The 17,305-nt window shown below is 38.7% G+C and overlaps 1 protein-coding gene across 1 annotated transcript in view; it reads left to right on the forward strand.

Annotated features, from left to right (window-relative positions):
• The window catches only part of CCDC192 (coiled-coil domain containing 192), a 234,085-nt gene that overhangs the window by 47,969 nt on the left and 168,811 nt on the right, over window positions 1–17,305 (forward strand). The window lies entirely within an intron of this gene.

Here is a 17,305-nt window from a genome sequence, read left to right on the forward strand (position 1 = left end):
TGTTACCTAATATAAATAAGGGAGCAGTTTTAACCTTTTCTAGTTTTTAATTTCTGGCCATGGGACTTCTGTGGATTCTATTCTATTCTTGTCCTACCCCATCCAAGATGTCTACTTCTTACTTCAAAGTCCATTATTATCTGTGTATGTGCTTATGTCCTGTGTAAAAAAAAAAAAAGTACAAACTCTAAAGTTTCACTTCCCCGAACTACCTCAAATATGTTGTCTCAGGTTGTTTCCCTTAGTAACACAATGGACTGCTGCATCATCCTGCCACTTTGAGTGTGTGGTGTCCTTGTCCACCCCCACTTCTCATCTCTATTCCTCTGTTCTCATCCTGAGTATTCTGTGTTTTCTTTGGAACCCACACACTCTCTAAAGAAGCAGTAAGTTGAATTGGGATTCCATTCTGGTGGGAACAATCACTTCCTGCTTTAAAATTCATCTGGGAACAGTTGCCTTCTTCATTCAGAGTAGGGGACTCTGTATTTCCTAACCTCAGGGACGTTCCCTGAAGTTGCCTAATTTTTGTTTCCAAAAGCCTAAACCCATCAAAGAGACTAATAAGGCCTTTAGAGAAAGGGAGACTCCTGAGACAGACTCAAAGACAGTAGAGTGCCTTTTCCCCAAACTGGAAAGTAGAGAGTCAGGTCACTGAGTCACACCAGCATGGGAAGCCTGTACTCTGTTCCATGAAAATGCTCTGAGAATGCGCCAGTTAGAGGGAGTGTTGTATCCTAGGAACGTGTCCCAGGCCCCTGTGAAATGTCAGCTAACCTGTAGGATCTAGGATTCCACACAAGGGTTTCCAGTGGGACGAGAAAGGCATTGCCAGTGCCTTGAAGATATATAGGGTTCCCAGATGGGTAAACTACCCTGGGGAGAGAAGATCTTCGAGAACGGTTGTGTAACTAGAGGTGAGGACTCAACGTTGAAATAAATAAGATTTATAGAAAGTAAAAAATGTGCTATTTTTTGTACACTAGGATTTGTGGATTGAGAGCTGTCTGCTTTGCAGTAGCTCCATTTCTGTGTAATTACTTTATGTCCAATCTCATGTTGACTTTAATTTCTTAGAACCCAATATTATTGCTTTTTGACCTTTACATTTAATGGTTGCCCTTTATGTCCAAGTCAATGATTGATCTCCTCACCTTTCCCATGTCTTTTCATTTCTCTCTGGTATTCTTATCTATTCTCAAGGCCTAGAGAACTTTTTTAAAGATTAAAGGAAACTTACGAATCTCTTTGCCTGCATCCCTAACTTTATATTTCAATTACTGATTGACCTGTTGGTAAATATTTCTATTTTCACTTGGAGTTTAAATGATCCTTTGTTAAGGCTTATTAAATGATCCTTTATTAAGGATCATTTTCCCCAAAATAACGTGAGGGTGTTATGGGTTAAATTGTATGTCAACCCCCCAATTAATTTGTTGAAGTTCTAACTCCCAGTACCCTAGAACATGACTTTATCTTTTAAAAGGGTCATTGCACATGTAAGTAGTAAAGATAAGGTCAGCAGGGCATGGTGGCTCACTCCTGTAATCCCAGCACTTTGGGAGGCCGAGGTGGGCAGATCACGAGGTCAGGAGTTTGAAACCAGCCTGGCCAACATGATGAAACCCCGTCTCTACTAAAAATACAAAAATTAGCCAGGTGTGGTGGCACACGCCTGTAATCCCAGCTACTCAGGAGGCTGAGGCAGGAGAATCGCTTGAACTCAGGAGGCAGAGGTTGCAATGAGCCAAGATCCCACCACTGCAGAGACTCCATCTCAAAAAAAATAAGGTCATACTGGAGTAGGATGGGCCCCTAATCTAATCTGATTGGTGTCCTTATAAAAAATGAAAATTTGGGCACAGTCATATAGGGAGAAAGTCATGTGAACCTGAAAGCAGAGACCAGAGTGATGCTTCTGCAAGCCAATGAATGCCAGAGATTGCCAGCCAACAATTAGAAGCTAGGAGAGGGGCTGGAATAGATTCTCCCTCACAGCCCTCAGAGGGAGCCATCCCTGCTGACACTTTGATCTCAGAATTTCAGCCTCTGGAACTATGAGATAATAAATTTTTGTTGTTTAAGCCACCCAGTTTGTGGTACTCTTTTATGGCAGCCATAGCAGACAAATACAGGAGATAATTATGCTTCTAAGTAGACCCTTGGAGGTCTATTTTATGTGCATAAACCTAGAAATGACTACAAAAGCTATTAAAGGCAAAACATATTAATAAACACAAAAGTCTCTTCTGTCTAGGATGGGGTTAAGATGAAGATTTTGTGGTTTGTTTAACTCCTAAAATTGAAATGAGACTAAACCCATTCTGTGAGCTAAATCTACATTCAGATATAAGGCTTCCTGCCCATTCCGCAGGTAGGATAGGTAATTTTTAAAGTGCTTGCCTCTGTTATTTACTGCCAGGAAATTTCCTAATTTGTGTTACTAATCCAGTTCAGCTTGCAAAGCATTTAGTACAAGAGAATGCTTTGTTTTTAAATTAAGTCCCTCCTTTCTCTGTAGCATGAGCTCTACAAGGTCTGGCAAGATTTAATTTGTTTTTCAGTGGTTTTTGAGTGACAGTGGAGAACTATTCTGCAATATTAATTGCTGCATATAAATGTGTGGGTTGTGGAGGAGAAAATTTTGGAGAAAAGGCAATAAGAAGAGATAAATAGGAAATTCACATTACTTAATGGAGTGGTTTTAGTAATTGCACCAAGTGATGGATTGGGTGAATGGTGAGAAAAAGAGAAGTCTTTTATCTTTGTGGCTTAAACATATGAATGGATGGTGCCATGTATTGAAAGAAGGAAGTCTAGGGAAGGAACAGATTGTGAGGAGTTCATTTTGAACACATTAATTCTGATTTGCCTAGTATACATTCAAATGACAATCTCAAATACGTTGTGGGATTTTGTGTCTGTGTGTGTGTGTGTGTGTGTGTGTGTGTGTGGTGTGTGTCTGAAGTTGAGTGGTTGTACATTTGAAAATTGGGAGTCATCAATATGTGATTGGCATTTAAACTGTGGTACCTAATGAGATTACTTAGAGAAAAAGTATAGATAAGGCAGAGAGGAGTGCCCAGGAACAAATTCTCAGACCTCAATATGTAGATTTGAAGAAGAGGAAAATCCAGCCAATGAAACTGAGAATCTGAAAGAAATCCAGAGAATTCTGTCCAGGAAACAGAAAGAGGAGAGTGTTTCAAGGGGCATGAAGTGCTCAAATGTGTAATATTTTATTGTGAGGTTGAATAAGGTGCCCAGAAAATTGTACATGGCATTTGGTAAAATGAGGATCAGAGGAAACCTTTACAAGATCCATTTCAATAACGTAGTGGAGGGCAGAAGCCAAATTGGAAGAGTGGTTGGGAGAGGAATATAACTTAGGCTGCTGGCAGCCCTCTTCCCAGTTACTGGAAAATTTTTTCCATAGTGAGAGAAAGATACAGAGACAGAGAGAGAAAAGGAAAGAGGGAGGGAGGAAGAGAGAGAGATTGAGAGAGAATGGGCAAAGAGCCAATGGTAGAGTGAGAGATTTCTAAAACTCTAATTTGAGATTCAGGTTCTAGGGATGCCTCTACTTCCCAGTTAAATGAACCAATTTATTTTTATTTTATTTAGAGACTGGACCCCACTCTTTTGCCCAGGCTAGAGTGCAGTGGCATGATCATAGCTCAGTGTAGCATTGAATGCCTGGGCTTAAATGACCCTCCCACCTCAGCCTCCCAGGTAGCTGACATTACAGGTGCAAGCCACCAAACGTAGCTCAGTTATCTTTTTAACCTAAACATGTTTGCACTGAGTTTCTATAATATAACTGCAGTGACCTTGACAAATAGATAAATTGGTGACATACCTGAAACTGGAATTTAGTACAAATCCCCCCCAAAGGAATTCTCTGTAGCTCTTTTCTTGGCTATGGCCATGGAAGTAAAGGACAAAGAAAGGCCTCAGAGGTCAGAAACAGTCAAATTATTCAGCTACCTCCACTCACTGCACTGCCAGGACAGTGAGGCCTCTCTATCTCTGACTAAATAGAATGTGCAAATAGAATTCGCGATGGCTGGTGACAACTGTAAGTGATTTCCCCTTGCTCTTGATTGTCCTGTTTTTCTGTATATTGGGCATATTAGGGATGGTACATTCTTTATTTAATTTTAGATGCTATATCATGACAATTCTCATCTGGATCTGATTCAGGAGGGAATGCACATAGTTTGGAGATCTGAATGTAGAGCTAAAGGCAGTAACTTGATATAATTTTGGCTTGTCTCCTTTTGAGAGGGAGTGAATGCATTATTGGATTAACATAGAATAGATGCATTGTATTATGCAGGAGCATTTTAGGAAATGCATATTATGTATAGGTATAATGGTTTAATTGTGCTGAACACCCACGGGGCAAGGGTGGACTGTAATTGGCTTCCATTTTTATGTCTACTTTATTTGGAGAATGGCTCCTTTCTCACTCCAATCTTTTAATAATTCTATGGCTGTAAATCACAGTATTCCTGGCTAGAGGAAATGACTTTTGAGCACAAGATCTAGGTCCTTTCAATTATATTATCTCATTTTCTTGACCATAAAAATTGATTTAGGAGAGGTTATATGATCTAATAGAGTCTTTTTTTAATTTCTACTGGAAGATGAACTGCCTTACTACTAAGGCCATGAAACTGGAAATCTATACGTGCCATTTTTCCTACTCTGTGAAGATAGCTTGCCTGCACTGGGAAATAACAAGGCAAACACATAGGAGCAGCACTAAGATTTGGAGGTAGGAAGAGACAGAATACTATGACCTTGTTTGAGTTTGTGGAATCTAGTTTATGTGAAACAATACCTATTTCTGACTCCTTACTTATATAAGCCAATAATTTTTATGTGCCTTTTTAAAAGAGTTCAATTATAAAAAATGACAACAGTATGAGGTGATTGTTTTACGAAGTTTTGGAAAAGAAGCAGAAGTATGGGATGATAATGCAGAGGGAGGCAATGGAGAATTCAGTGGACACCTTTCATTCATGGAAATGTCTATGTCATGTTTATATGCTGAATGGAATCTTTCAGAAAGAGTAAACTAGAAAATGCAGAAGTGGATTGGGGGGTAGGGTAAGGAAATTACAGGAGCAAAGGCTTTGTGACAGGTAGGCGTGATAGGAGTCAAAGCCAAGTGCAGTGGCTGGTCTTTGATAAGCAGAAGAATATCATCTCTATTTGTTCAGTAAGAATGCTTTCCTCTTCAAATAACAGAATCTCAATTAAAGTAATGTAATAATGTTGCAGGACTTTTCCTTAGTTCAGCTAAAGATAGGGTCCTTGTCCCACGGCCAGGAAGGTTTAGGCCCACAAGTTTGAAGGGTGAATACAGCAGGGTTTTATTGGGGGAAAAGGAAAAAAAGGGGAAGCAGGGACTCTCCGCGAGGCCAGAGTTCCTGTAGGTGTGCTTCCCACCTTGCGTTTGAATCCCAGGTTCCACACGGGAAGAGGAGGGGCAAGCTCCTGCCTGCTGCAAACAGTGTGAACTGTGTGGCTCGGCCCCAGTGCGCATTCCTTCCAGTGCGCAGGCCAGTTGAAGTTTTGCCAGGGACCCCTTCCTACCTGGCTGTTTCAATAATGCCAGCTATCATCTTATATAACAATATGTCTATAGGTGGGCCAGTTTCACAGTTGATTAATTCAGTGGTTCAAGAATGTCACCAAGGGCCAGGTGCAGTGGCTCACGCCTGTAATCCCAGCACTTCAGGAGGCCAAGGCAGGTAGATCACTTGAGATCAGGAGTTCAAAACCAGCCTGACCTACATGGTGAAATCCCATCTCTACTAAAAATACAAAGTTAGCCAGGCATGGTGGCGCGCACTGTAATCCCAGCTACTCTGGAGGCTGGAGCAGGAGAATCACTTGAACCTGTGTTGGTGTGGTGTGGACGTTGAGGTGAGCCAAGATCACACCACTGCATTTTAGCCTGGGTGACAGAGTGAGACTCCATCACAAAAAAAAGAAAAAAAAAAGTCACCAAGATCCTTTGCTCTACCCTCCTTTGCTCTACTCTCTCTATTTGTTGGCTGTGTCATACTTGCAAGATATCGGCAATAATTCCAAGCAATAAGCAGTCAAAACTACATCCTGATGAAAAGAGATGTGCTTCTTCCTGTGAATCTTTTCAAAAATCTGGTAAATATCCTCCTCAAGCTCCGGGGGCCTCTATATATTGCATGCCCGTGTCAGAAATGATCTCTTATACCTGGAAATGAAACAAACATGACTGATTTAGTTCAATCATGATTCATGTCTCAGGGCTGGACAAGGCCAAGCTCTCCTGAACACATGAATGCTACCTAATCCAAGTTGGGTTTTGGTTAGCAAGAGATAAAAGGGGAAAAAATCTCATGGGAAATAAATGATCAGTATCTGTTGCAGTAAGGTTTATAGATTAACTGGTGGGAAGGTGAGGGAGTAGCTATCTGGCAGCTTCTATTTTTTTCAGGGACTTACTGAGGTTGTCATTTGGGGTGGGTAGAATTTTTGAAGAGAAGGGAAGTATGAAATGATATTTAAGGAGAAAGTTGAGGGAAATAAATAGCTACCTCACAGATGAGAAAAGTTAGTTTACTAGGAGAAAAATGTAGTGGTATTTTTATTTCAGGGTATTGTGGAGTACCCACCTGAGGTTTGTATTTATTAATTTAAAATGAAACCAGTGAATCCAATTTTGTGATGTTCTTTTCTGGTAACATTCAATGAGTGGATGTAATGCTAACAATTTTCTAAACCTAAGAAAATCATTTTATTTATTTTCTATTTTTAATGGGGGTAAAATTCACAGAACTTATAATTCATCATTTTGAAATATACAGTTCAGTCACATTTAGTGCATTCCCAATATTATGCAACCAACTCTCTCAAGTTTCAACACTTTTTCATCACCCCAGAACACTTTATGCCCATTAAGTAATCACTCCTCATACCCTCTTCCTCTCATCCCTTGACAATCACTAATCTGTTTTCTGCCTTTATGGATTTATTTATTCTGGATATTTCAGAAGAAAGGATTGATCTAATATGAACTTTTGTATCTGGCTTTTTGCACTTAAAAAATGTTTTTCAGGTTTATCCAAGTTACAGCAAGTATAAGTACTTTATTCCTTTTTATGCCTGAATAATATTCCATTGTGTGTACATAACGCAATTTGTTTATCCACTCATGTGTTGATGGACATTTGGTTTCCAACTTTTAGCTATTATGAATAAATATCTGTATGCCATATTTTGTGGGTGTAAGTGTTCATTTCTTTTTGGTATATATGTAGAAGTAGAATTGCTAGATCACATGGTAATTCTATGTTTAACTTTTTGATCAGTCACCAATTATTTTCCACATTGCCTGTAACATATTACATTCTTACCAGCAATGTACAAGGGCTTCTATTTCTCCAGATCCTCAGCAACACCTTTTATTTTCCATTTGAAAAATTATAGTCATAATAGTAGGTATGAAGTAGAATCTCACTGTGGTTTTGATTTGTACTACCTTAATGACTAGTGATGTTGAATATCTTTTCATGTGCTTCTTGGTCATTTGTGTGTCTTCTTTAGAGAAATGTCTACTCAAGTCTTTGCCCAGTTTTCAACTGGGTGGTTTGTCTTTTTGTTGCTGAATTGTGAGTTCTGTATATATTCTGCATACTAAACCTTTATCATATATATGATTTGCAAATATTTTCTCACATCTTGTAAGTTGTCTTTTTCATTTTCTTGATTATATTCTTTGCTACACAAGTTTTTAATTTTGGCCAAGTCAAATTTAACTATTTTTAACATTTTTGTTTGTGTTTTTGCTGTCAAAGAACCCATTGCTTAATTCAAGATCATGAAGATTTACCCCAGTGTTTTCTGTTAACAGTTTTACAGTTTGTGCTTACATATTTAGGTCGTTGTTCTAGTTTAATGTCATTTTTGTTTATGAAGTAACATAGGGGTCCAACTTCAAGCTCCTACATGTTGGTTATCCATTTGTGCCAGCACCATTTGTTGAAGATCCTCTTCTTTGCCTATTAAACTGTCTTGGCACCATTGTCAAAAATCAATTAGCCATAGATCTTTGGGTTGATTTCTGAACTCGCAGTTCTATTTCATTGGTCTATGTGTCAATCCTTATTCCATTCAGATACTATTTGGATTACTGTAGCTTTGTAGTAAGTTTTGAAATTGGGAAGTGTGAGTCTTCCAACTTTTCTTCTTTTACAAGATACCATAGGCTGTTCTGGATCCTTTGAGATTTCATATGAATTTTGAGGATTGACTCTCTTATTCTGAAAAAAAGAAGCCATCATAATTTTAATAGAGATTGCATTAAATCTGTAGGTTGCTTTGAGGCATATTGCCATCTTCATAATATTAAGACTTTTAATCCATGAACATGTGACATCTTTCCATGTATTTAGTTTTCCTTTAATTTCTTTCCATAACATTTTGAGTTTGCATTGTACCAGTGTTTCCCTTCCTTGGTTAAATTTATTCCTAGGTAGTTTATTCTTCTGGATCGATTGTGAATGGAAGTATTTTATTTCCTTTTCAGATTGCTCATTTCTGGTTGTATAAATCATGCCTTTTTTTCTGTGTATTTCTGATACTTTGACATCTGAGGCCTTGGTGACCCTGGTTACACTACCCCTCCCTCCCAGGGCTAGCCAATTCCTAGAAATAGCAAATAACTTGCCTGGGAGCATTCCTTTCATGTGGAAAGTAACCAGTCCAAAGCCCACACCCCCATTACCTCCTCTATTGGGTTCTCAAGCTCAGGGCCACAATTCTCCTGCCCAAATCACCCCAAGTTCTGGTACCACACAACTAGGGATAAGCCCCTATGTTCCAGAGTTTGCTGAAATTTTTCAAACTAGCCAATCCAATGCTTGCCTATCTTGACTTATTCGTCCCTTCTTAAGGAAACCACAACAAGGGCTCTTGCCCATGTTTTCCCCTTGCTCCCTCTGCCTCCTGACCAACTCCAGTGCTTTTCTGTGTGCCCCCTGTGGTGTAGCATGCTACCTCCTCTTGGGAACTGTGAGTGACAGACTACCTTTTCAGTGGCAATTATCTGATTTCTTAGCGTCATCACACCTGAATAATAATAAAACCTACACTTTAAAACACTGGTGTATAGAAACATAAACTGACTTTTGTGTGTTTATCTTTGATGTGGTTTGGCTGTGTCCCCACCCAAATCTCATCTTGAGTTGTAGCTCCCATAATTCCCACATGTTGTGGGAGGGATCTGGTGGGAGATAATTGAATTATGAGGGCGGTTTCCCCCATACTGTCCTATGGTAGTGAATAAATCTCATGAGATCTGATGGTTTTATAAATGGGAGTTTCCTTGCACAAGATCTCTTTTTGCTGGCTGCCATGTAAGATGTCCCTTTGCTCTTCCTTCATCTTCTGCCATGATTGTGAGGCCTCCCCAGCCATGTGGAACTGTGAGTCTCTGAAACCTCTTTTCTTCATAAATTACCCAGTCTGGGGTATGTCTTTATTAGCAGCGTGAGTACAGACTAATACAGTAAATTGCTACCATTAGTGACTTGCTGCTATAAAGATACCCAAAAGTTTAAAAGCAACTTTGGAGCTGGGTAACGGGCAGAGGTTGGAACAGTTTGGAGGGCTGAGAAGAAGATAGGAAAATGTGAGAAAGTTTAGAACTTCCTAGGGACTTGTTGAATGGCTTTGACAAAAATGCTAACAATTATATCCAGGCTGAGGTGGTCTCAGATGGAGATGAGAAACTTGTTGGGAACTGAGGCAAAGGTTGCTCTTTTTATGCTTTAGCAAAGAGACTGGTGGCATTTTGCCCCTGCCCTAGAGACTTTTGGAACTTTGAACTTGAGAGAAATAATTTAGGGTATCTAGCAGAAGAAATTTCTAAGCAGTAAAGTGTTAAAGAGGTGGCTTGGGTGCTGTTGTTAAAAGCATTCAGTTTTATAAGGGAAGCAGAGCGTAAAAGTTCAGAAAATTTGCAGCCTGACAATGCAACAGAAAAGAAAAACCCATTTTCTGAGAAGAAATTCAATCAGGCTGTAGAATTTGCGTAAGTAATGAGGAGCCAAATGTTAATCATCAAGATGATGAGGAAAATGTCTCCAGGGCATATCCAAGGTCTTCACAGCAGACCCTTCCATCACAGGGATGGAGGCCTGGGAGGAAAAGATGGTTTCATGGACTGGGCCCATGGTCCCTCTGCTGTATGCAGTATAGGGACTTGGTGCCCTGCATTCCAGCCACTCCAGTCATGGCTAAAAGGGTCCAAGGTACAGTTCAGGCTGTGGCTTCAGAGGGTGCAAGCCCCAAGCCTTGGCAGCTTCCACATGGTGTTGAGCCTGCACGTGCACAGAAGTCAAGAATTGAGGTTTGGAAACTTCCGCCTAGGTTTCAGAGGATGTATGGAAATGCCTGGATGTCCAGGAAGAAGTTTGCTGCAGGGGCAGTGCCCTCATGGAGAACCTCTGCTAGGACAGCAAAGAAGGAAAATGTGGGGTGGGAGCCCCCACACAGAGTCTTCACTGGGGCACTGCCTAGTGGAACTGTGAGAAGAGGGCCACTGTCCTCCAGACCCCTGAATGGTAGATCCACTGACAGCTTACACCCTGTGCCTGGAAAAGCCACAAACAGTCAATGCCAGCCTATAGAAACAGCCATGAGGGAGGCTGTATCCTGCAAAGCCAAAGGGGCAAAGCTACCCAAGACCATGGGAACCCACCTCTTTCATCAGCATGACCTGGATGTGAGACATGGATTCAAAGGAGATCATTTTGGAGCTTTAAGATTTGATTGCCCTGCTGGATTTCAGATTTGCCTGGGGCTTTGAGCCCTTCCGGTTGGGCCAATTTCTCCCATTTGGAATGGGTGTGTTTATTGAATGCTTGTACACCCCTTGTATCTAGGAAGTAACTAACTTGCTTTTGATTTTACAGGCTCATAGGCAAGAGAGACTTTCCTTGTCTCAGATGAGACTTTGGACTGTGGACTTTTCAGTTAATGCTGAAATGACTTAAGACTTTTGGGGACTGTTGGGAAGGCATGATTTGTTTTGGAATGTGAGGACGTGAGATGTGGGAAAATCCAGGGGTGGAATGATATGGTTTGACTGTGTCCCCACCCGAATCTCATCTTGAATTGTAACTCCCATAAGTCCCACATGTTGTGGGAGGAAGCCAGTGGGAGATAATTGAATCATAGGGGCCGTTTCCCCCATAATGTTCTTGTGATAGAGAATAAGTCACTAGAGATCTGATGGTTTTATAAATAAGAGTTCTCTTGCACAAGCTCTCTTTTTGCCAGCTGCCATGTAAGATATTCCTTTCCTCTTCCTTCGTCTTCTGCCATGATTATGAGGCCTCTCCAGCCACGTGGAACTGTGAGTACATGAAACCTCCTTTTTTTTTTTTACAAATTATCCAGTCTTGGGTATGTCTTTATTAGCAGCATGAGAACAGACTAATAAAATCTTATACTCTGCAACTTTACCAAATTCATTTATTAGCCTGTGTGTGTGTGTGTGTGTATGTGTTGTTTGGAATTTTTCTTAAAATAGAATTATGTCATTTTCAAATACAGATAGGTGAACTTCTTTGTTTCCAATGTGGATGTCTTATTTGTTCATATCATAGCTCTAGCTAGGACTTTCAGTACAAGGTTGAGAAACAGTGGTGAAAGTAGACGTCCTTGTCTTGTTCCTGATCTTACCAGAAAAGCTTTCTGTCTTCCACCATTGAGTATAATGTTAGCTGTGGAATATTCATAAATGTCTTTTATCATGTTGAGGAAGTTTCCTTTTCTTTTCCTACTTTGATGAGTATTTTTATCATGGAAAAGTGTTGGATTTTGTCAATTTTTTTGCACCTGAATTGACCATGTAGTATTTTTCCTCTATTCTATCAATGTGATCTATTGCATCAATCCATTTTTAGATATTGAACCACTCTTGTACATCTGAGGTTAATCCCACTTGGTCATAGAGTATAATTTTTATTGTGCTGTTGGATCCAGTTTGCTAGTATTTTGCTGAGGATTTCTGTATCTATATTCATAAAGGATATTAGGCTATAGTTTTCCTGTACTATTTTGTCTGACTTTAGTATTAGGGTAACGTATTAGGAAGAATTTCCTTCTCTTCTGTATTTTGGAGGGGCTTGAGTAATATTAGTGTCAGTGTTAATCCTTTTTGAAATGTGTAATATACCAGTGAAACCAACTGGTTCTGGGCTTTTCTTTGTTGGGAGTTTTGTTTCTTTTCTTTTCTTTTTTTTTTTAAATGGATTCACTCTCTTTAATTGTGGTAGGTCAATTGACATTTTCTATTTCTTCTTGAGTCAGTTTTAGTAATTCGTGGTTTCTAGGAATTTATTCAGTTCATCTAAATTATCTAATTCGTTGGCACTCATTTGTTCATACTAGTATCTTATAATCCTTTTATTTCTGTAAAGTTGGAAGTATTGTTTCCACTTTCATTTCTGATTCTAGTTATTTACATCTTCTGTCTGTTTTTCTTAGCAACATAGCTAAATATTTATCAACTTTGTTGATTATTTCAAGGAATCAATATTTGGTTTTATTGATTAGCTCTGTTATTTTATTCTCTAGCTTGTCATCTCTGCTTTAACCTTTATTATATCCTTCCTTTTGTTGGCTTGTTGATGTGACATCTTTTTCATTTTGTAACGTAGGCATTTTCAGCTATAAACTTTCCTCTGCATCACATAAGTTTTTTTCTATATATATAGATAGATTTTATATGTGCATATATAAACAAATAAACATATATGAGGATCTATGTAAAATTTATTTTTTTTGAGATGGAGTCTCACTCTGTCACCCAGGCTGGAGTGCAGTGGTGTGATCTCGGCTCACTGCAAGCTCTGCCTCCCAGGTTCATGCCATTCTCCTGCCTCAGCCTCCCAAGTAGCTGGGACTACAGGCACCCGCCACCACGCCTGGCTAATTTTTTGTATTTATAGTAGAGACAGGGTTTCACCATGTTAGCAGGGATGGTCTTGATCTCCTGACCCTGTGATCTGCCCGCCTCAGCTTCCCAAAGTGCTGGGACTACAGGCGTGAGCCACTGCGCCTGGCCTGGATCTACGTAAAATTATACACCATCACCCAATGCAGAACCCATGCATTAAATAAGTAAGTTCTCATCAACCTGAGACTGATGTTCAAGTAGTAATTTCTTTTTTCTTCTTAATCTCCTTTGTTCTTTTTTTAAAAAATGTTTTTACTTTTCCATAGGTTATTGGGGTACAGGTGGTGTTTGGTTACATGAGTAAGTTCTTTAGTCGTGATTTTTGACATTTTGGCACACCCATCACTCGAGCAGTATACACTGCACCCTATTTGTAATCTTTTATCCCTCACCCCCCCACACCATTTCCCCTAAGTCCCCAAGTCCACTGTATCATTCTTATACTTTTGTATCCTCATAGCTTAGCTCCCACATATCAGTGAGAACATATGATGTTTGGTTTTCCATTTCTGAGTTACTTCACTTAGAATAATAGCCTCCAGTCTCATCCAGGTTGCTGCAAATGCCATTAATTCATTCCTTTTTATTGCGGAGTAGTATTCCATCATATATATCTATATTTATCTATATATATATACACACACATATATATACACACACACATATATATATACACACACACACACACACACACACACATATATATATATATATATATATATATATATATATATATATATATATATCACAGTTTCTTTATCCACTGGTTGATTGATGAGCATTTGGGTTGGTTCCACAATTTTGCAATTGTGAATTGTGCTGCTATAAACAAGCATGTGCAAGTATCTTTTTCGTACAATGACTTATTTTCCTCTGGGCAAATATCCAGTAGTGGGATTTCTGGATCAAATGGTAGAACTAAAAAGTTCTACTTTTAGTTCTTTAAAGAATCTTCCACTGTTTTCCATAGTGGTTGTACTAATTTACATTCCCACCAGCAGTGTAGAAGTGTTCCCTGATTGCTGCATCCATGCCAACATCTACTGTTTTTTTTTTTATTATTTATTTTGGCAATTCTTGCAGAAGTAGGATGATGTTGCATTGTGGTTTTGATTTGCATTTTCCTGATCATTAGTGATGTTGAGCATTTTTTCATATATTTGTTGGCCATTTGTATATCTCATTTTCAGAATCGTCTATTCATGTCTTTAGCCCACTTTTTGATGGGATTGCTTGTTTTTTTCTTGATGATTTGTTTGAGTTTGTTGTATATTCTAGATATTAGTCCTTTGTCAGATGTATAGATTGTGAAGATTTTCTCCCACTCTGTGGATTGCCTGCTTACTTTGCTGACTGTTCCTTTTGCCATGCAAAATCTCTTCAGTTTAATTAAGTCTCAGCTATTTGTCTTTGTTTTTATTGCATTTGCTTTTGGGTTCTTGGTTATGAAATCCTTGCCTGAGCTAATGTCTAGAAGGGTTTTTCCAATGTTATCTTCTAAAATTTTTATAGTTTTGGGAAAGCACATAAGATTTAAATCCTTAATCTATCTTGAGTTGATTTTTGTATAAGAGATGAAGATCTAGTTTCATTCTCCTACATGGGCTAGCCATTTATCCTAGCACCATTTGTTAAAAAGGGTGTCCTTTCCTTACTTTATGTTTTTGTTTGCTTTGTCAAAGATCAGTTGGCTGTAAGCATTTGGGTTTACTTCTGGGCTCTCTATTCTGTTCCATTGGTCTATGTGCCTATTTTCATACTAGTACCATGCTATTTTGGCGACTATGGCCTTATAGTATAGTTTGAAATTAGGTAATGTGATGCCTCCAGATTTGTTCTTTTTTTTTAGTCTTATTTTTGATATGCAGGATCTTCCTTGGTTCTACATGAATTTTAGAATTGTTTTTTCTAATTCTGTGAAGAATGATGGTGGTATTTTGATGGGAATTGTGTTGAATTTGTAGATTTCTTTTGGAAACATGGTCATTTTCACAATATTGATTCTACCCATCCATGAGCATGGGATGTGTTTCCATTTTTTTGTGTTGTCTATGATTTCTTTCAGCAGTGTTTTGTAGTTTTCCTTGTGCACGTCTTTCACCTCCTTGGTTGTGTATATTCCTAAGTATTTCTTTTTTTTTGGCAGCTATTGTAAAAGGGGTTGAGTTCTTGATTTGATTCTCCACTTGGTTGCTGTTGGTGTATAGAAGAGCTACTGATTTGTGTACACTAATTTTGTATCCAGGAGCTTTGCTGAATTCTTTTATCAATTGTAGGAGCTTTCTGGAGGTGTCTTTAGGGTTTTCAAGGTAAACAATCATATCATCAACAAACAGTGACAGTTTGACTTCCTCTTTACTGATTTAGATGCCCTTTATTTCTTTCTCTTGTCTGATTGCCCTGGCTAGGACTTCCAGTACTATGCTGAAGAGGAGTAGTGAGAGTGGGCATCCTTATCTAGTTCCAGTTCTCAGAGAATATGCTTTCAATTTTTCACCATTCAGTATTATGTTGACTGTGAGTTTGTCATGTTTATTACATTGAGATATATCCCTTGTATGCTGATTTTGCTGAGAGTTTTAATAATAAATGGGTGCTGGATTTTGTCAAATGCTTTTTATGCATTTATTGAGATAATCATGTGATTTTTGTTTTTAATTCTGTTTTTGTGGTGCATCACATTTACTGACTTGCATATGTTAAATCATCCCTGGTATGAAATCCACTTGATCATGGTGGATTATCTTTTTGATATGGCATTGGATTTGGTTAGCTAGTATTTTGTTAATGATTTTAGCATTTATGTTCATCAGGGATATCGGTCTGTAGTTTTCTTTTCTGGATATGTCCTTTCCTGGTTTTGGTATTAGGGTGATGCTGGCATCATAGGATGATTTAGGGAGGGTTCCCTCTTTTTCTATCTCGTGGAATAGTGTCAATAGGATTTGTACCAATTCTTCTTTGAATGTCTGGTAAAATTCTGCTGTAAATCCATCTGGTCCTGGACTTTTTTTTTTGTTGGTAATTTTTTAATTACCATTTCAATCTTGCTGCTTGTTATTGGTCTGTTTAGGGTATCTAATTCTTCCTGATTTAAGCTAGGAGGGTTGTATCTTTCCAGGAATTCATCCATCTCTTCTAGGTTTTTTAGTCTGTGTGTCAAGATGTACACAATAGCCTTGAATCATCTTTTGTATTTCTGTGGTGTCAGTTGTAATATCTCCCATTTCATTTCTTATTGAAGTTATTTGGATTTTCTCTTTTCTTGGTTAATCTTGCTAATGATGTATCAATTTTATTTATCTTTTCAAAGAACCAGCTTTTTGTTTAATTTCTCTTTTGTATTTTTTGTTTGTTTGTTTCAATTTCATTTAGTTCTGCTCCGATCTTTGTTATATTTCCTTTCTTCTGCTGGGTTTGGGTTTGATTCATTCTTGTTTCACTAGTTCCTTGAGGTGTGACTGTAGATTGTCAGTTTGTGCTCCGTCAGTCTTTTTGATGCAGGCTTTTAGGGCAATGAACTTTCCTCCTAGCATCACCTTTGCTGTATCCTAGAGGTGTTTTTTTTGTTTGTTTGTTTTTTGTTTTTTTTTTTTTAAGACGGAGTCTCACTCTGTCACCCAGGCTGGAGTTCAGTGGCACGATCTTGGCTCACTGCAACCTCTGCCTCCTGGGCTCAAGTGATTCTTCTGCCTCAGCCTCCTGAGTAGCTGGGACTACAGGCACGTACCACCACAGCCTGCTAATTTTTGTATTTTTAGTAAAGACCGTGTTTCACCATCTTGGCAAGGATAGTCTCGAACTCCTGACATTGTGATCCACCCTCCTCGGCCTCCCAAAGTGCTGGGATTACAGGCATGAGCCACTGCACCTGGCATCCCAGAGGTTTTGATAGGTTGTGTCATTATTGTTGTTCACTTTGAAGAATTGTTTAAATTTCCATCTTGATTTCATTTTTGATCCAATGATCATTCAAGATCAGATTATTTAATTTCCATGTATTTGCACGATTTTGAAGGTTTCTTTTGGAGTTGATTTTCAGTTTTATTCCATTGTGGTCTGAGAGAGTGCTTAATATGATTTCAATTTTCTTAAATTTATTAAGGCTCATTTTGTGGCCTATTATTGGTCTATCTTGGAGAAAGTTCCACGAGCTGTTGAATAGAATGTATATTCTGTGGTCGTTGGGTGGAATTTTGTACATGTATCTGTTAAGTCTATTTGTTCCAAGGTATAGCTTAAATCCATTGTTTGTTGTTGTTGCTGTTGACTTTCTGTCTTGAT

Source organism: Nomascus leucogenys, chromosome 2, assembly GCF_006542625.1.
Source record: "Nomascus leucogenys isolate Asia chromosome 2, Asia_NLE_v1, whole genome shotgun sequence".
In the NCBI taxonomy this organism is placed as follows: domain Eukaryota; kingdom Metazoa; phylum Chordata; class Mammalia; order Primates; family Hylobatidae; genus Nomascus; species Nomascus leucogenys.